Consider the following 22,197-nt stretch of genomic DNA (forward strand, 5'->3'; position numbering starts at 1 on the left):
TAGGTTGAGGAGGGGTTTGTGTGAAGGATCCAACTTGTGTTTGACAGTCAGGGAGTTTGGCAATGAGCCATGTGTGTTGTGCTGATGACAGACACATGTCAAGTAAGTTGAGACAGATGTGTGCTGATCACTGTTTGACTTCAGAAACTTCCTATCATCCCTGTGCCTATGCATGGCTTGACTTGTTCTCTCCCTGAGTTGTTGCACAGAGGTCACTGTGGTTTAATTGCACTCACTGTGCCAGCCATGTCGGATTTGATGGCCCAAGGGTATTGTGATATGTTCCTTCTCTTCCATGTGATGTACACATGCTTTGTGCTTGCTACCTGGCTTTCCAGCACTGTCCACCTCACTTTAGGCTAACCATTTATTGTCCTCCATTGTTGCTGACATCTGGTATGTAGCTGTGTGTCAGTCTGGGGTGTCTGGGGGACTTGACAGGCAGTGTGTACAGTTACGTGTTTCAGTGGGAGTGTTAACTTTGTGACTGGACTCAGTTTGCTTGACATGAGTAGAGGGTAGGTGTAGGAAGGGGTGTTGCCCTAGCCCCTGAGCTTCTGTACAGAGTGTTCCTCTTCACCCCCACCTTCTGAGACAGGTTCCCTGGTTGTTGGGTGTGTATGGTGCAGGGTCTGGGTACACCTGGCTGGTTAATTGTGCACGGGGGCATGGGAGGGGCACACAGTATGTCCTCTTATGGGTGTGGAGGGCCTAGTGTGTGAAGGGTGGAGGTGTGGCCCTATGAACTTTGTGGACTGCACGTGTCTGGCGCTGGCCCGGCCTACTAAATTGTGCACAGGTTTTCCCGCATCTTCACCGCTGCGGTGACATGACCGGTAGATTGCAGGGATTTCGCGGTTGATGGGTGACCCGGATGTGGAGGGGTGATTTTCTTGAAGGTAGGACATGTGTGGGTATACGTGTGGATGTGTTCCTGACCCCAACAGAGTGTCTGCTGTGAACAGGAACCGTATATCAGCCCAGGAGTTATGTGTTGTGGTTGTGTGCAGAGTTGTGTGATTGTGTACCTCCAGCGTTGTCCGCGACGGTGCATTACTTGCTGGTAGTGGATCAGGTACGGCACCGGAAAAGCGTGTAAAGCTGGATATAATGCATTCGGGACCGGGTGGAGGAGACTGGGAGTCTGGTTTGGCACTCCGCTGTTGTGCTTCCGCCGTCTCCGGTTGGGTGGTTTCTCCGCTACTTTGTGATGGGCTGTCCCTACCCCCGATTTATATGGGGGTAGGGACATCATTCCGCACGATGGTGGGTCTCTATTGGCCCCTACCACCGCAGGGGCTGGCACAATTTTATGGCGGTTCACTTCGAACCGCGGCGGGCGGGAAATGGGCTATGTTTGCCCATTGTAATATGGCTGGCGTAAGGAACGCTGCAGGCATGCGGAAAATGACATTTTCCGCCACCGCCAGTACCGCAGAGGTGCCTCTGCACGCCATCATAAAGAGCCCCCTAGTCGATTTTTGGAGATGTCTCCAGATACTTTAATTGAACTGCTAATAGCAAACTTGTATTGCTGTGTGTGGGTATATTTTTTAAAATGGACTGAATCATTGCATGTTCAAAGTAAAAAAAGAATTTTGTGGAAAGTAGTTGTCAGTGTGTTGTTTTATTATTGTAAGGCCCTCTGTGTAGTTGTTTTGCTTATTAGGGAGTAGTGCGTAAAGGAATGGAATGTTTGTGTCTTAATATTCGCATCCATCATCCACGTTTTGCAGTTTTTTAGTTTTTGTATGTTGTTGTTGGTGGCAAAGATGATTATTCGTTTTTCATGACTGTTATTGTGATGAAGAATGAATTTCTCATCTTTGTGGTGACATTGTCTGCTGGTAAGGTTTCTATACAGCAAAACTTTATATTTGAGCAGTAGCTCTTTTAGTTCTGGCTATTAATCTTTTTAGAGTGGGGATGGATGGTAGTTGTCCTATGACATGTTCAGGGACTCTAGTTAATATGTTTTTTAGTATTTGGGTACTAGTCTGTTGGGAGCTGGTGCTTTCTTCTCTTATTGTTTCTAGAGCATCGCTGACCTCTTTTTCTGTCATGTTGAGGGGATGGTTGTGTTCCCCAACATTAACTACATTTGTTTCTACTGTGTGGCTCTCCCATAACAAGAATTTCAGTAGTACGTACTACATTTCCAATGAATTTTTTTTCCAGTTTTTTTTCTTGTGTATAAGTGTTGCCCATATAGCACAGAAGTAGTTTTCCCTTTTGTCGTGATGAATTTTGCTCCTTCCGCCATTTTTTTGTCTATATGTGAATATATGTGTGAGTATATATATATATATATATATATTCACTGAAAAAACCATAGGTTATAGACCATATATAGTTAGGAATTAGCATTTACAAAACCTTATTTTACTCACACAAAACCATTGAACTTTGCATATATAGTTAGTTGCACTAACTATATATCGCGCACCCGCAATCCACTGCTGATGATGTCACATATTACATCATTCATGACATGGTCAGTGACATCACTGATGACATCACTGATGACAACTCAAATGACATCACTGATGACAACATCCAGTGACTGTATGTTTCTGTAAAGTTAAAATATGTCTTACTTATTGAAGAATGAGTGGATGTATAAGTGTCTGGATGAAGGATTTAGTAGGTGCATGACTGACTGTATGAGAGAGTGATTACATGTGTCTCACTGAGTGCATGGGTTAGTGACTAAACTGTCTTAATTTGTGCATCATTATATCTGTTGTTCTGTAAACTGCTGCATGTGATGATCAGTAGCTATATGAGTAACTATATGGGTTATTGATTGGTTGCCCAAGTATTTGTATGGGAGTGTGTGTGTGTGTGTGTGGGTGGCTGGGAGGTGTGTGACTCTATGCATAGATGTGTGAACAGTTGATTCACTAGATGTATGGGTTCAAAACTGCATGTGGAAACAGCTGTATGGGTGGTTGACTGTGTGCATGAGTGTATTGGTGAGTGAATGGATATCTCAGTGCTGCAAGTCAAAGTAAGTACATTTGTAAAACACAGTACATGTGAGAGTTGACATATATAAATTACTGTGTATAAGAGCCAGTGAATGTGTGAGTGGCTGCATGGATCATTGTAAACTTGTATCAGTGATTGTATAAGAGAGTAAATATGTGTTAGAATATGTTTGAATAAGTAAGGTGTGTATAACTGTATAGTTGAGGAAATGGAGGTGTGATTTATTCTTTGCATGACTGACTAGGTGTATGAGTAACTCCATGGATGAGTGACAATCTGTGAGTGTCTGTTTACACTGAGTGTATCTAAGGTCATATTAGAGTCTGAAGATGTTCATCGTATTATCACATGAATGATGTATCAGTGATGTTATCAGTGATGTCATTTGAGTTGTCATCAGTGATGTCACTGACCATGTCATGAATGATGTAATATGTGGCATCATCAGCAGTGGATTGCGGGTGCGCGATATATAGTTAGTGCAACTAACTATATATGCGAATTTCAATGGTTTTGTGTGAGTAAAATAAGGTTTTGTAAATGCTAATTCCTAACTATATATGGTCTATAACCTATGTTTTTTTCAGTGAATTTTCAAGGTTTTGTAAATGCTAATTCCTAACTATATATGGTCTATAGCCTATGTTTTTTTCAGTGAATTTCAATGGTTTTTTAATAGCAAATATCAAAAGCTGTAAAATGTATTCTTCTTTTAAAGGAAAAATATATTTTATATGTTTTTAATATATTTTTTTTATGTATATAATTTTTTTTTTAATTATTTTTTTTGTTTCGCTACCGGTCCGCACACCGGGTAGCTTCCCGTTAGCTCAATTTGGTGCCGCGACCCGCTCCGCGCACCGCAAAACGTTCCGTTAGCGCAACTGCCGCGTTCGAAAACAACATTGTGATGTGTCGCGTTAGTGCAACGTATCACGTCGCTGTGTAATGCGTCTTATGACGCGCCGCGTTAGCGCACTGGGAGGTGCTCAGGAGCGCGAACCGAGGCGCGAAGCGCAGCACCCCGGAAGCGCTCCGGGTGCGTAGCAGGACGCGTAATGTAAGCGTAAAAGGTCATGTGACCTGAAAATAACACTTTTCATTGGTTTAGAACATTTTTTTCCCAAATGATGAAAGCCCCCACCTTTTTTCCTCACTCTGACTTTCAACTTTGTGAGAGGAAGACCTGTTTCTCATTATTCAGTGATGGCATCAGTAGTAGCTGCAGCTGGTGGACCCCCACCACCACCACAACCACCTAGGAAGGAAGGACCACCTACACAGTTCCTTCCAAACCCAGAGGAAGAGGAAGAAGAAGAGGAAGAGGAGGTACAGCATAGACAATTCTTGCCTGAACAGCCCCGGCAATCCCACTACAAAGACAATTTTATTTGGCAATTTTTTTCTTTCCCTCAAGGCCAAAAAAAGGTCAATGCCCGACATGTGACATGCCTCATTTGCAAAGCAGTTCTGTCCCGAGGCACAGACAAAAAGTATAGTTTCGGAAACTATATTATGCACCGCCACATGCAGAGGTGGCATCCAATTAATTACAGTGTTGCTGAGGTGCGTCACCTCCAAGAAAACCCACCAACTCCTGTGGCCAGTACCTCGTCACAGGAAAGTCTATCGGGACCAGAGGCGAGGGAGACGGTCCCAAGTATTCAGAACAATTTTGCGCACATAAAGCTAGTGTGCATTTATTGTGGTGTACTACTTTGTTATGGGGAGAGGAGTGTCAATTTAATGAATAGAGCATTTGAAAACCACAAGTGTCTAAACGCCCCAAAAAGTAATTTTTTTTTGCTCCTGTTGAGCCCTTTCTAATGCCTGTTTTTCGTTGTTCCCCCTCAAAAAAAAAACTCCCATTTATAAAAAATTGCTAAAATGTTTAGCACTCTGGCAATATCTTTTTTTTGATTCGCTTCCCGGTTCGCGCGCCGGTGCGCGAACCGGAAGCGAACCAAAAAAAAATGAAAAAAAAATAAAGAGTGAGTATAAGGAAAGGAGACAGAGAGAATAATGTTAAAAGAAAGACAACTAGAGGGAGTAACACAGAGATACTGTATAATAGATAATTATACAAAGAAAAGATGTAAGAGGGTAAAATTGAGAAAAAGAAAATAGATAAGGAAGTGAAAAAAGAGAGTAGATGAATAATAAACAAGAGTTACTTGGAGAATGTGAGTGAATGTTCAAATTAAAAAGAAAGTGAGTAAAGGATGTGGAGTGAGAGGTAGGGATAGAACCGGACTAAAACAACAACCCTGAGGGAAGGTGTTAAAAAAACAGTGAGTGAAAGTAAATAGGATTAAAACAAGGTGTATGATAGTGAATAAGGTTAAAACATGTGGAATGACAGAGAGAAAAAACAGAAAGAAGAAAAGAAGAAGTGACAGAAAAAGAATAATTGAAGCAGCAAAAAAATGTAAATAAGATAGTGTGCTTGAACTACAGGGAGAAAGCATAATGAACAACTAGTAAAAGAGTGAAGAGACAGAGACAGTGAGAGTAAGAGAGACGGACTGATTGAAAAGGAGTGAGGAACTGTGAGAACAGAGGGACTGACAAAAGGAGTGGAAGGAGTGGAGTAAGTAAGTAATTGAAAAGGAATGAGGGAAAAAGCAAAGGAAGAAAACTGAGGGTTAAGGAAATAAAGCAGTGGACCTAATTGAAGTTGAATGTGATAGAGATGTAAGGGAAAGAGTACTAAATACTTACTTTATAGTTGTTGTTAACTCCATCACTTATATTATTTTTACTTCCAATCTGTGAAAGAAAGAACAAAAATTTGAAAAATATTAAAACATGTATTTAAAAAATAGAAAAGACAAGGCATAAGGTTGAAAATCATACAATTTTACAAAGAAAGAAAGTTAGAGAAGCATTCAGAAAGGAAAATAAAGTAACGGTGAAAGACAGACAGAGTCAAAAAGAAATAGAAATAGAGTAAATTACTAAGTGAATAAAAAGGAGGATAGATTCAGTGACAGAAAAGAAGGATAGAAGAGAAAAATAAACTGAAGATGTGTAAGATACTAAAAGTATGTGAGCAAGGTAAACTAAATAAGGAAAGGGTGAATAAGGAAAAGAGAGTGAGGGAGAGAGGGGACAAAGAAAGTGAAGGAAAGAGTGTCAGATACAGACTGAGTGAAGCAACAAAGAAAGATAAATGAGTGAAGGTGAGTTATACTAACTGATTGCAACAAAAAAGGAGAACCCAAAAATATTTAATTTCAAAAACAAAGGGAGAAAAGATGGAAAAGAGAAGCAAAGCAGAGGGTCTAAAAGCTAGAAAATGGTACATGAGAGAAAAGAAAAAAGCAGAGTTGGAATAAGGAAACAAAGGTTGAAAGATAAGTGGAGTTAGAGAACAAGGGTGAAAGAGAATAAAACAAAAGGCAATGTGAGTATGTAAAGAGGATTGATAAAAGGTAGTAAAAGACAAGTGAGCATGAGACAATACGAGTACAAATTAAAAATCACAATACAAAATATAGAATTAATTATACATGTTAAATGGTTTATTTTTGCTGTTCTCAGAATATGTCAAATTTCACTAAAAACAGTGAGTTGAAGGTATTCATCATATAACAGTGGGGAAAAAAACACAATCAAAATGATTGTGTTTAAAAAAACCCATATTATATAACAAACCAGAAATCAGAACTCATCAAAAGTACACTTACTTTCCATGACGTCGAATGATATGCTATGAACAGCTTATACTCTGGTGTGCTCTAAAAAATTCGTGCCCGCAACTTTCTGAAAGAAAAGCTCTTTCTTTTTGAGTAATATGTTAGAAACAATAAATGACATTTCGCTCTCTACCACACTTCTCCTTAAGGCCAAATTGTGTAAGAGCCATTTTAAACTCTTCGAATTCCTCAAAGCAAATCCCGTCATTTTCTTTTTCCCCGACTTTCAGAAAGAAAACGTCCAAAATCACTTTCACAATCTTGTACTAATAATATCTCCCCTTCTAGTTTACTCATGTTTCACATTTCCTATAACATTGATACCACTTACTATGAGGCACACTTACACTACCTCTATGACTTTTCCAATTTTTTAATTCTCTTGATCTCAGTTACTAACAAAGCAATTTAAAACAACAGAGTAAATCATATCAACTCTTTGAATCATTATAGGCCAGTTATGTACCTCTATGGCTACTTTACATTTTTATTTATGATGATCACTCTAATTCACAAAGCAATTTAAAGCAGCAGACTAAAATTTATCAACTGCTCCAATCTTCGTAGGCCACTTTCCTTTCCTAAAATTTTGGTTGTAAAAACACTAGGTAAGAATTTTTTAAGTCAAAAGGTAAACGTTTTTTGAAAGTTAAAACAGAATCATTGCAGAATGACCAGCCGTTTCCAGATTTTAAATAAGCTGTGTAATGTCCTGAAGTTGTTGAAGGACCGTCATGATATATAATTGCTGCAGTTACAAAAGTCCTTCCTGATATTGACAACTGCGAAGCCACAAGATTTTTAATTAAAGTTGTCAATTTAGTTCCATCAGACCTACATCGTTGGACCATTAAAATGACATACTGGCCATAACTTCGTATAAATAATGTGGACATCATTGCAGACTTACATTGGCTACACTCCATGTTTTGATCAGCTGCTTTTACTAGCTTATTAAAGGATACTGATTTACTGTCAGGGAAAGTTAAATATATAAATCTTTCTGAGTCTACACTAGTAGTACTTGATAGCCTACAGTTCTCGCAGTCATGCTGCCATTGATAAGAAAGGCCAAACAGATAATCTACATCTACACCTTCATCTTGCAATACATCAAGCATATACATTAAAAACTCCTGACAATCCTGCTGAATATTTTGAGAGAATTGCGTTTGACCTGAACATTTGTCTAAGAGATTTTGAATTTCAGACACACTTTCTATTTTTCTTCTATCAGTGCTACATTTCTCTAACACAGAATTTAACAAACAGCAAAATCTTTGATCCGAATTGACCACAATCTGTTCTTTTAATGTTTCTAGAGAAAAGACAATATTAACCACTACATTAGCATAGCAGTTGACACCAGAACTATTTTCAAATTGAAAACCAACAACATCTTGAACAGCATCCATTTTCTTTCTGCTTACAATTTCGGGTTCATCGTCGTTTCGTGTTTTTGCTACAAACTTCCTACTATTGGTTACATTTCTTCGTTTCCGGCCTACCACACGTTTTTCAAACAAAGGATATTGAGGCAAATGTGGTGCATACTCTCTTCTTAACCTATTGTATTCCTTAACACAATCTAGATCTGCACAAATGTTTGTCTCATCACACTCAATCAAGTACAATCCAGATAAAGTTCTGACTCGTGATAATGCCACATAAGCCATAGCCTCCTTGAACACAGAACTGCCAATATTCACCAAAGCACTGTCTACACTTAAACCTTGCGATTTATGGATTGTCACCGCATATGCCAAGCAAACAGGAAACTGCTTACGGTGAACATATAATTCTTTAACAAGCAAAAACCTAGCAGAGCAACGACCAATTTGCTGTACATCCTCAATGCCATCAAATTTAATTTTTATAAATTCAATTCCATCTCTATTTCTGTATTTCTCAAAATCAACAACATTACCCATTGATCCATTTACCAGACCTCTTTCAACATTTAAATTCCTTCTCAAAATAATATGGCAGTTTAAGCACACATTCAGAGTCTTTTTAAAACCAGCAGTCTTAGATATAGTCTTCTCTAAAGAATCCAATTTAGGTTTCAAATTTTCAGACAAAATAATTGTTGCTCAATTCTGTCAATAGCTTCCAGTTTCACTATGTCTTGGTTTTCTAAATTCAACATTTTTTTGTTGAAGATGGAACATTCTTGCAGAGTTGGCATCAAACACATCCCAGATTTCTTCTCAGTAATTTTCTGAAAAATATTCTCTGGCAGAACGTCTTCATCTGGATACAAATTTGACAATAATCGTGCATGTAAAGCTTCCTTCCCATGCTCGGTCACTTTTCCGATTCTAACATCTTGTACAATATTCTTATAATCTTCATCCTTCGCCTGGCGCATATTTTTACGCAGTTCAGCATAATTGAAGTTTAACCATATATTAACGTTGCCAATGCTCCCTAGGCACTTCCTGGTATCTTCATGCGTAAGTAGTTTAAACACTGGTTGTCCTTTCACTGGTGTCAGCTGCAGAAGATCACCGAAAACAATGATGTGTTTGCCACCAAATAACACATCATACTCTGTTTTAAGAACTTCTTGCATTCTCAAATGCACAAAGGCAAGCATGACATTGGAAACCATGCTTACTTCGTCAATGATAAGAAGTTTCATCTTCTTTAGGACTCTTGAAACTTCACAACAAGCATCTCCAGATAACTTGTGGTATTGTAATTTGTTATCATGCTCCACTGGCAGCATCAGTAGACGATGCAAAGTAATACCTTTAATGTTATGTGCTTCCAGTCCAGTTGGAGCGGTGACAACACAAGACAGCGATGACTCAGTCCTTTTCTGCAAATAACATGAAATTGCTTTAATGAGGAAACTTTTTCCAGTTCCTGCTTCTCCACTCACGTACAGTAGGACAGGCTTCAACAACGTACATGAGCACTCTTTCTTCTCATGACTTAATCCATGATCAATTTGGTTGGTAACTTCGTCATATATTTTCCTCTGCTCAACGTTGAGTTGTCTTTCCAAATCTTCTAAGTTAACCGCATCCTCCTGAGCATGTGCCATGGCTCTTTCCACTTCAATCATGGCAGTGGCAGCTTCATTTTCGATAACTGGTCCTCCTAGTGGATCCTGACTCAATGAAGTGGAACTCTGACTGTCCTGAGAACTGTCTCTAGCAATCTCGGCTGCAATTGTTGCTTCCTGCTTGATTTCTGCATTCAGCATTTCTAGATATTTTGGAAAAACAGGACATTCTATGGACTCATTGGTAAGCATGGGCGGAAAATCCGTTTCGCTCGCGGATTTTGCGGATTTTCGGGAAATTCGCAATCCGCGAGATTTGCGAATCTCCCGCAAAATCCGCAAATCCGCGAGCAGCGGATTTTGCTCGCACTGCTCGCACTGTTCGCGTGAGTTCGCGCCCCGCGAATAAGTGCAAAATTGCAGAAATACGATCTTAGCAAAACTGAAAGTAACTACTTACCAGGTTCAAAAGTTCAGGCTCATCATTAGTAGCCATTTCCTGTAGTGCTTCCTGAGGGGCCCCTCCAGAGTTCAGTTGCCAGTTGAAACTATTATGTGACCCTGCTCTGAACCTCAGAATAGTTACACATATGCCACAAAGGTCCTGAATTACAGCTAAGGGAGACAAGCAGGAGCCAGGCTGGAAGTTAAAATCCATTAATCAGCCCCTAATTCATTATTGTCAGTTGGGGCAGGGCAGGTGTTGTAACTAATTTTGCAACAATGAAAGCACTTAGCAAGTGCAAAAGATCACTAATCAGGGCGCACTAAGGAAGCAGGTGCCAGCTAAAAAAATATTCTGTGACACATTAATCAGCCCCAAATTAATTCAGGTCACTTGAGGCAGGGAAGGTGTGCTTTGCTTTGCCGAAAATAATGTACACTGGACAACCAGAGGGTGTGGTGATGAAACAGAGGGTGGCATGGGTGGGCCAGAGGGTGGCATGAGTAGTCAGAGAGTGGCAGTGGTGACAGAGAGTGGCAGTGATGAAGAAGAGTGTCCCAAACAGGCTGGACACGTAGAAACAACAAGTTCGCGAAACTTGCGACCCGACAGGTAAGTTCGCAATTTGCGACATTGTACAAAACCCTCGCGAACTGGCAGAAACCTGCGCAAACACAAAAAAAAAAAATCCGCAAATTCGCGAGAATTCGCGGATTTTGCGGATTGCGAATCCGCAAATCCGCAAAATTCACGCACGCGAGATCCGCAAAATTCGCTCATGCTTACTCATTGGCTGCATTGAAAGAATCTTCATAAGAGAGGAAATCTCCAAGCAGTTCCTCTTCTGCACGCCAAGGCTTGAAAAGTTGCAAAAGAGCTAAATAGAAAAACTCTTTTCTTTCAGGAGATTCACAACTCAATTTTCGATGATTTACCAATTGGCATTTTCTTTGCTTGACCAGACATCCCTCACTTCCAATTACAGCATACACTCCTTTATCAATATCTTCTTTGATGTTCCTCTTGAATATGTAATTTTGTAGAACCTCATACAGACAAACATTCTCGAGGTGACCGCTTCTATTTGGATAATATGTATCCAACATGTTGGTCTTCAAAATATCTGTACTGTTTGGCTCCTTCTCAGCCAAATACTCAATTTCCCGTACAGGTTTCAGAACTCGATTACGTGTTGCAGCAAGACCAAGACTCACCAAAATTATACTCCTAGATTTGGCATAGAGACTTGCTGAAGATAACCGATCAGAACATTCGTATGCTCCGATTTCTCGATGCGACAACATCTTTAGACTGAAACTGTACAACTTCTTACTGAGGCTCTTTTCATGTGAAATGTCATCCCACATATCCTTCAGTTCTGTCTTTTCTTTTTTTGTGATATAAGACGTCACATACCGAGCCACAGCCATACAGTTGTCAGCCACAAACTGTATATCCATGTTAGCATTCCACATGGACAAAATCACTGGGTCGTAGTCGTTGATGTACTTGGACTCATCATTTCTTTTTAAATTGTATGTATTTTTGGGTGATTTCCTCATCACATTATGTCGCAGCGAAGACACCAAATTGTTTACTCTTCCTTTAGATATCACTGATCGTGGAAACCCAAAACGACATTTTGTATAGAACTTGTTCTTGTTTCTGAATTTACGACGACATTACTTTCCACAACGATAGTTTTGAAAGCGTAAAACTTGTTCTCTTAAACTTTTGTCTTCCTTTGTCTTTGGAACAGCACATGTAGAATACTGTTCTATGAAACTCATCACTAAGTCATCCGGATCTGTTCCAAATTTGGGTGCATCTTTGATCCATAGCAGCATATGTATATGAGGAGCACTGCTTGCTTGATACTCCTTTCTCCAGAAGAAATCCAACATCTGTCCAGGAGGTGGATTTTTCTTGTTCGTAATGAAAGACATCATAGCTTCAAATCTATGATTGAAGTACCTGCATACATTGACTGGATCCAAAGAGCACAGTTCTCCGGGTGTCTTAAATTCGATATTTTCAATGTTTACATTTGCCTCTCGTAGAAATTCAAGTAAGTCTTCCCAGCCATACTCGGCACAGCTGAGAGTGAGGAACCATGTGGGAGTTCCTAAGTTCCTCAGCATACATTTTAAGTCACCATGACGACGGTACCAATACTCATTAGTACCACGCTGACATGCCATGAGATTAATCAGGTGAGAATCCAAAATACTGTCTTGCACATTGACTTTATCCATAAACTCCCTTGCCGAGATATTTCGCAGCTCTATACCACTTTTCAGGATGTGGTTCACTGCATAAGACAGTCCAGACAGATCACTTTCATACAGTAGATGAAACAAATAGGGAATGCATTGACGAAACCTAGGATCTTATGCATACAATCGTAAAGTCTGGTATTCAGAAGCAGGAATTTGATCAGGTCGCTCATCATATCTTCCTCCTCGACCTGTTGGAAATAACTGTGGGAAACACCGAGCTTCCAAACTTTCCTCCCAAACACTAATGGGACTCCCTTTGGCTTGTTTCATTTGAAACAACTCAATAGCATTCCCCATGACTTCTTTAGAATGCAAAGGATGAACACTATAATGTTCATATATTTCTTCATTTTTAGAGGCATCTACTTTCTCTATTTGTCCAGCACACAAATCTCTGTCCTCTTCTTCACTTAGTTCCTCTTCTGCAACACATACATTCTTGTAGTACTCATTGTTTTTCATCAAATACAACGTTGCCTTTTTGACTTTCCTAACATCCACTAAATCTTGCCAGATTTTCTTACTCTTTGTCGGAACCCCATTAACTAGAATAACCAGAGGTTCCTCTTCCACTTTGTCTACACCAATTGTATCAATATTTTTCTTCAAATCCAGAGGCAAATAAACAACTCTTCCCTTTAATCCTCTCTGTAAATCTGAAGGAGGCAATTTCCCTGTCTTAGGCTCCATTCGAACAATAGCCTGCAAAGGATGGACACTTTGAATCAAAATAGATTCATAAGTATTTAAATCCTTCAGTTCAGAAGGAATGTCAACTAATTCCAGATTATTATGAACCGCTCTATCAGGCATCCGGTTTTGATTTAATTTGTTAAAACAATAAGTACACATACGTTGATCTAATCCCAAATCAAAACAATTTTCTACCATCAAGTATGTTGCAAAATCCTTCCATTCACTATTGTTTTCCATTTCACTTTTTGCATATAAATCCACTAACTTAGTCTGATTCTTATAATAAGTCCGTCGACAACACACACAAGTGAAATTAGGCCTCTCACTTGATTTCACCGTAAACGTGGAAATTTCCGTGTGAAACTTATCTGTACTGGAAATCTGTACACTCTCTTCCACATTACCTTGTTCTACTGGGTCAATTTCAACATTGTTCTCTTTACTAGCAGAGTAACAAAACTCAATTTCTTCACAAATATTCTTCACATCTACTTCAGAACCATGCAAAAGAGCAGTGCTTAATTGTTTAAGCATAATTGCTGGACTCTTAGCATAATACAACATTCTAACTAATTTCCTTACTTTATTATGATGCACTGCTAGCATCCTGAAATGATGAAAAACACTCTGGTATACTCTCCTGGAAAGACAAGCCAGTGAATGACCATGCAAAACTGTCACTTCTCTCACTCTGCAAGGTTCTAATTCTTGCAACAACTTCATTTTCTGTTTTAAACTTTTCTTATTAAATGTCCGTACAAAATCACAAAGCAAATTGATGGAATCCTGTTGCACACTGCAAATACTACTACACTTCCAGGTGTACACTGGTCCCTGAGGACGTCTCCCTAAAACTTCATTACCTAACACCTCTTCTGCCTCTGTTGACACAAGTTTTTCTTTTTCAACCGGACAACCGTCTTTCACCTCATATGCTCGACCACTGGTATCAACTGTATTCACTAAATCATTGTCCTGGAAATAACTCTCCTCATTAAAAATTGTCTCACAACTTGAACTATGCATCCATTCTCCTGAAAAAACTTCACAAAAATGAGTACGATTAACTGTTCTCTTCCATCTACTATTTGATTTGAAATCATAAATTGCCTTGTTTAGTTTCCTAATTCGATTGATTATCAAAATAAATAACTTTCGCTTAATTTCGAAAGCCTGATCAATAATTTTCTCTACAGTTTTCTTTCTCTTATAAAAAGCCACTTTCTGTTGACCTTTCCTAATATTTTTTAACAAACTGCCAATTATCCTTTTGTCTACGAATGTCCCTAAACAGATTTTTCCTTCTACTACCATGCAGTTATCTCCTGCTCTAGCAGTAACATTTTTGAGGGGCCTTTCCTTCCCGTTTAAATTGGCTCTCTTCTTCTGGACTAAAACATGTTCTGTAGTGATACTTTTTCGTCTGCAAATGTTTCTTAAAAAAGATTTTGGGCCAGATGTAGGTCGGTCGGTAACGGCCGAAAATCGGTATTTTCGGCCGTTACCGACCGGTATACATGATTTGAAATGTAGGGGCACAATTTTACAGAATCTGTAACTTTACCGATTCGGTAAAGTTACCGATTCTGTAAAATACCGAATCAGTATTTTTACCGATTCGGTAAATCTCAGATGTAGGTGGGACTCTTCTGAGTCCCAAAGGCCCTACAAAATCGGTATTTTACCACACAATCCTATTGTGTGGTAAAATACCGATTTCAGGTGTGCATGCACATGTGTGCATGCACACCTAGCCATGTGACAGACAGACATGCTAAGGGCATGTCTGTGTGCCACATGGCACACATGCCTATTTGTGGGGTGCCAGAGGGTGTCAAAGTGACACCCCCTGCACCCTTGCCAAATTCGGTATTTACCGATTCTGTAAATACAGAATCGGTATTTCCCATTGATCCCTATGGGCTTTGAAGCCCATAGGAATCAATGGGAAATACTGATTCTGTATTTACAGAATCGGTAAATACCGAATGTTACAGAATCGGTATTTCCACATCTGGAAATACCTACATGTCAACCACATTGATTTACCGATTTTCAATTACCGAATCGGTAAAATTCGGTAATTAAAAATCGGTAAATCAATATTACCTACATCGGGCCCTTTGTTGTCTTATCCGGAGTTTTTTTGGTGACTTGACAACTTTTTATTGTAGAGGACTGCTGCAAAGGTTTACCAAGGTGGGGTGTAAGTCGCTTTGCTTCTTTTCTTTTTCTTTGCCTTGAGGGCATTTTTGAATTTTTCAAAAGATCTTGAGTTAAATCTGTGGTAAATTTAAAAAAAAAATGTTATTAACCACTATTACCAAACAGTAAACCAATAACAGTAGGCAAACAATTAACACACTAGTTGTCAATTCTACCCACGGTAATTTAGCAGCATAGACAAATTTATAGCCCACAAATAGTAGCAATGGAATGGAATGCTTCTACAATAATTTACTTACTGGATGTGTTTAAAATCGTACTGCTAGAGTTTCATAGCCAGCATGGGGCATATTTACAAAGCCTTTTAGCCATTTTAAGTCAAAAAACACATTTTTAAAACACATCAAGTAAGAAAATTATTCTCCCAGATTCATGGGGGAAGTGACTTAAAATGGCCTAGCACACATGGGGGCGAATTTACAAGGCCCTTCCACCACTTTTGCGTCACTTTTAACATGGGGAAAATGACGTGAAAGTGGCTCAAAGGCCTTCTAAATATGCCCCATGCTGGCTATGAAACTCTAGCAGTACATATCAAGAAACCTAAATGACTTCAAGAAACGTTTTTTAAACACATCAAGTAAGCAAATTATTCTCCCAGATTCATGGGGAAGTGACTTAAAATGCCCTAACACACATGGGGGCGTATTTACAAGGCCCTTGCACCACTTTTGCGTCACTATTAACATGGGGAAAATGACGTGAAAGTGGCTCAAAGGCCTTGTGAATATGCCCCATGCTGGCTATGAAACTCTAGCAGTACATATCAAGAAACCTAAATGACTTCAAGAAACGTTTTTAAACATATCAAGTAAGCAAATTATTCTCCCAGATTCATGGGGAAGTGACTTAAAATGCCCTAGCACACATGGGGGCGTATTTACAAGGCCCTTGCACCACTTTTGCGTCACTTTTAACATGGGGAAAATGACGTGAAAGTGGCTCAAAGGCCTTGTAAATATACCCCATGCTGGCTAGGAAACTCGAGCAGTACATATCAAGAAACCTAAATGACTTCAAGAAACGTTTTTAAACACATCAAGTAAGCAAATTATTCTCCCAGATTCATGGGGAAGTGACTTAAAATGCCCTAACACACATGGGGGCGTATTTACAAGGCCCTTGCATCACTTTGGCGTCACTTTTAACATGGAGAAAATAATGTGAAAGTGGCTCAAAGGCCTTGAAAATATGCCCCATGCTGGCTATGAAACTCTAGCAGTACATATCAAGAAACCTAAATGACTTCAAGAAACATTTTTAAACATATCAAGTAAGCAAATTATTCTCCCAGATTCATGGGGAAGTGACTTAAAATGCCCTAACACACATGAGGGCGTATTTACAAGGCCCTTGCACCACTTTTGTGTCACTTTTAACATGGGGAAAATAACATGAAAGTGGCTCAAAGTCCTTGTAAATATGCCCCATGCTGGCTATGAAACTCTAGCAGTACATATCAAGAAACCTAAATGACTTCAAGAAACGTTTTTAAACACATCAAGTAAGCAAATTATTCTCCCAGATTCATGGGGAAGTGACTTAAAATGCCCTAACACACATGGGGGCGTATTTACAAGGCCCTTGCACCACTTTTGCGTCACTTTTAACATGGGGAAAATAACGTGAAAGTGGCACAAAGGCCTTGTAAATATGCCCCATGCTGGCTATGAAACTCTAGCAGTACATATCAAGAAACCTAAATGACTTCAAGAAACGTTTTTAAACACATCAAGTAAGCAAATTATTCTCCCTGATTCATGGGGCAAGTGAAATATTTGTTTAAAGAAGCAGACACCATTTTTTTCTTCTCATAAATTTAAAAAGCATTCCTTTTCCTTAAAAACGATTTTCAAGTCATAATTTGAAAACACAGCACAGCTCTTATGTACAAGCACACCCTGTCAGTACTAATACTTCACATTATCTCCAATTACAATTTCTCAAAGAAACAAAATCTTTTTGTAAAACACTTGACACGAAGCAACATTTTAAATACACAACTTGCTTCCTAATTTTCTCCCTAAAGCATACTAGTCTGTATCTAAATTAAATGAATCTTTTCTCACCTTAGCAAATGCTTTTTGAATTTCAAAACAGTCTCAGACACACACCAATTTTTCTTTAGCAGAGCAAAGGGTATGCACTCCAGAGGCTGCAACCAACAATGGCACAGAAATGCTGTCATTCATCACACATATCTCTCATGTTCTTCCCTCACTTTTTTCAAATCAACACCCTTCCCCCCTCTGCCCTTTCTGCCTTTTTTCCATAGCAACTACCTCCTGACAGACCTCTCATGTTTACAAGTTCACACAACAATGTTTCAACTGAACTCTGAACTCTCAGTACACCTGCTTATCCAGTGCAATGTTTCTTAAAATGATTTTTTCTTAACCATTCGAATGACATCTTTCAAAGAACACATCCATGCACCCTAACTTTCTGTTTTCAGCAATCAAAATCCACCAATCACTGCTACTGAATCATTAGCACTGAAACTCCACAGTTTCTTTCATTACAAACTCCTACTGTTTCAACTGCCATTTCATTCCCACACTTCATCTGACTGCAGCAGAACCTCCTCTCACCATGTTTTCTGTCTGGATTCTTGGAAATAGTTACATCCAATGGGCTCACAGGTATGCTGATAACAGAAATTTACACAACCTCAATTTACAAAATGTGGAAATCAACTGGATTGGCCAAAGAGGATTGAGATGTCACCAATTGATACCATTGGTGAAAACCTTTTTGCATTTGCCAAACCCTGACCTCATAATAGTACACTGTGGAGGAAATGATTTGGTCACTTTGACTGGGGTAGGTCTGGAAATGCTTTTAAAGGACACCTTTGAGCAATTGATGGCACTTTTTCCTCAAACTGCCTTGGTATATTCCAATATATGCCAAAGACAGAAATGGAGGTGGTCCAATCAATTTTGTCCACAAATTGAGAAAGCGAGGAAGCATGTAAATAAGTCTGTTTCAGCTTACATGAGAGACCATGGAATGGGCTCCATCTACAACAATAACTTGCGTTACTACATGCAAGATATCTACAGAGGAGATGGTGTGCACTTCTCAGATGAGGAGAACAGAGTTTTCATCCAGAATTTAAGACTGTGTATTGGTACCTACTTATAAGTACCTAAATCTTCCACAGACCCAAAAGCTCTTTTCAGAGCTACCCTAACTATGATCACTCTAAATAAATTTTAAATGCAACTTTTTTTTACTAATTTTCACGATTTACCCTTTCCGGAGCGCTACCCGGTTCGCGCACAGGGCGCTAACCGCGCGAAAATTTGAAACATTTTTTTTGGGGGCATATATGGGCCTCCTCATCCACCCTCACAAAACCTAGGGGGTCAGGATATGTCTCCCTTGCCCCCTTTTACACAATCCCAGCATTGTTTATCATCCATCTTGTGTCCAAATTAGACCTTCACGGAAGATGGCGGACTCCCGTTACGCTACCGGTAAGCTACCCGGTTCGCGTACCGGGTAGCGCTTCCACCGCGAAAAATCAAAATATTTTTATTTTTTTTTGCCCCACGGGGTCCTTTAATAGCCCCCACATCAATCGTAGGGGGTCAGGAGGGGTCTACCTTGCCCCCTTTTATTCATTTCCCCCTTCGTTTATTTCCGCCTCTTGTCTCTCGATCCTACCAAGAGACAAGATGGCGGCCGCTCCGAACTGTTTAGAATGTTCACAGTCACCGGAGAGCCAATCCGCTTCTCCTCGCGAAGTTCTGTTACGCGTCTGGTACGCGAACCGGGGCGCTAACGGGACGCTGTCACAGATATATATATTTTTTTTAACCTAAAATACTCAAAATCCACTGGAGCACATATCTTGAGACCTAGCAAAGGCACATCGGACTTCCAGTCCCTACAATTTTGCCAAGTTTCATAGAAATTCATTCAGCTGTTCGAGCTAAAAGTGAGTCCACATGCCCTATGGAAAACTCAATGTTAAAAACACGTTTTGGGACCCCCCTTTTTTCTCGGCCCCCACTTCACGAAACCACCCAAAATTTCAGGGGACGCTCAGAAACAAAATGTGCCATTTTCCTGAACATTTCAGCCAATTCCGTCCTTCAACGCCAAAGTTATTCAACATAGAATTTTCAGAAATCCCTATTCAAAAAAATCTAAACCAAGTATATATGTATGGAAGAGCGTACAATATGTTTCACAAGCGTGGAGGTACACAAAAGTGTAAATCACTATTAACACAGTAGGTAAAATGTGGAGATTCTGATAGGTGTGCACGTCACCCTGCAATAAATTAATCTTAGTATTGACACGCTGAGGAGTGCGTGTCTCCGAAGTTACTGGTGTGCGTGTCACAGTGAAACTCACAAATCAGTAATAAATAAATCTTGACAAGCATAGGAGTGCGTGTCCCTGCTAGCATAAGGTGAAGATAATGCTGAAATGGTGGTGTGCGTATCACGCGAGAAATCACCAAGTCCCACAGCAAAAAATATTGACATGCATAGGAGTGCGTGTCTCCGATGAATACCTCAAAGGAAATGTGGCAGGCAGCACTAACCGGCTTAAGGTGTTGGTGAGCCGGTTTGCGTAACAAAAGGCGGCTCCGGCAGCCGCTGATGAAGGCCCGGCGTGTGGAGCGTGTGGAGCCGCCAAGGGGAACTCGGTAAGTGGAGCCGCTGCGGGGGTTCCGGTGTGTGTGTAGCCGCTGAGGAGAAGCACTGCACCTTAGACTGGCAAAAGGTAACAAGGTGCTGCTCAGTTCAAAGCATGCCAGTTTCCATCAGAATAGATGGCACCCAGTTTAAACATGAGAAAAGGACCATCCAGAATGTGGAATGAAGTTCCTCAACGCGCACAAGGAAGGTACAGGCACGCTCAATATTCACTGAACAAAGTTCTCCAATGAAGCAGTATTCACAAAAGTAACAAGACCTCACCAGACTGGTTTGAAGAAAATGTGGTGAATAGACATCAAATGTTGACAACCGCTGTTAGGAGAACTGCCTTGAATATGGAAGGCTGCTGGAGAAGATCATGCAGAAGTTTGGAGGATTGCCATGAATAAGCAGGGCTGCTGGTAGAGTTTATGCAGAAGGGATGGAGCAGGGAACATCTGTCCCCTTTCACAGATCGTCGCCACTGATATAAAGACTGAAACTGGAAGGTAAGGTAAGAAAACCTTTATTCTTCACAACTCCTCTCTCCACCAGTTCAGGTACCTGTCATGAACATTCTAAAGCAGCCTCCAGGGTCCCAGGGAGGTGCCAATCGGAATCAAGGGTATGGGGAGGTGGAATGAACCAAGTATAATATAAAAGACAAGTAGTATTAAATAATGAGTAATATGCTGTACTAAAAACATAACATAACCAGATTGTAACAGGTTTATTATGACATACTCCTATTCTTATTGGTGTAACACCCTGACAAAGCTATGAATCTTGATAACAACACTATATTGTGTTGTATCTAGTCTATGTATGGGCATTGTGGTTTAGGCTTCCTGGATCGCTGAAGGCGCCATCATATAAATTGGTAAATTATTGCACGTGAATTGAGAAGTGTGTGCGTAATAAAGTAGCTTTACTTTTTATAAGTAAAAGCACTGACTGTTCAATGATTTAATAGGTGTTGTTTGTTCTGTGCCTGTGTACCGGCATATTATCCCGCACAACTTGAAATGAGCAGGCCTTGGGGATAGTTTGCCTCGCTACCCTGAGAAAGTGAAGTGGTTCAACGGGGTAATTGGTTCTCAGTTGACAGAAGGTTGCAGAATTAATACTTCTGATGGACCCATATCCTTCGCTACTAATAAGCCATGTTCTCGCATGCCTATTTTTATTAACTGACAAGAAAATGTTTATAAACAATATGTTCACATGTTCTCTGCTGTATGAGACTGTAAAACCTGTCTAACTTTGTGGACTGCCTGGGAGTAGCAATGCTGTATGAGTATAAGATCTGTCTAGCTTAACTGAACGGCCTTGGAGTACAAGGTTTATGTATTTTTGTAACAGTGAAATAAGGTGAAATGTTGTTGTTTAAATTGAAGATACAATAATGGTAGACTAAGTACAATTCAAGTTTCTGAAGTGCCTATATCACTGTGACTTATTAGTAATATTTTATAGAAACTGTTCTGAAAAACCATCATTTTGCCACAAATTTCTGAAACCTTTTTTTGGGGGGTAGGTGTACCTTCAACACTCTTGGAGAGCGAAAGCATATCAGGGAATATTCCCCATGTCATTTGAGAAATTTTGTATTTTATCAAATGTATGTTAAAATTGTGCTCCAAAATTCACTATTTGGCCCAATTTTGTCTAATCTTTCCCGAGACCCACCTCAAGGAAGTAATTTTAGTCTCGGTGTATATTGCCTTGAGACTGAGTACTTTTTCTGTCCCCACCCTCAAGTCGTGTTTGTATGAACTGTAGTGCGCAGCTTGTATAATCCCTAACACACACACACACATGTGCAGCATTGTAAGGAAACACGCAGTGTACTCTGTGCTGCAATTGCCCAACCATACGTGCAGACCCTTCTAATGAACAAACCATGTAATTTAGATGATGCAATGACAAACTCATTTAACAAGCATTGGTCTACTTGTGTACCACTTACACTGCAACGTGTGTACACACACAAACAACATTCCTAAAACCAAGTAAAAAAATGTAGATACTTTGTCCTTAAGATTAGTTTAGCTATAACGAACTAGGGGGCATATTACCAACAACTAGCGATAATTATCGCTATGTTGGTTTAGCGGCGATATTTTTATCGCCCAGCTGCGGTGATTTTTATCGCTTAGGAACCTTGCTATTATCAAGGTTTATCTCCTAA

Source organism: Lissotriton vulgaris, chromosome 3_1, assembly GCF_964263255.1.
Source record: "Lissotriton vulgaris chromosome 3_1, aLisVul1.2, whole genome shotgun sequence".
In the NCBI taxonomy this organism is placed as follows: domain Eukaryota; kingdom Metazoa; phylum Chordata; class Amphibia; order Caudata; family Salamandridae; genus Lissotriton; species Lissotriton vulgaris.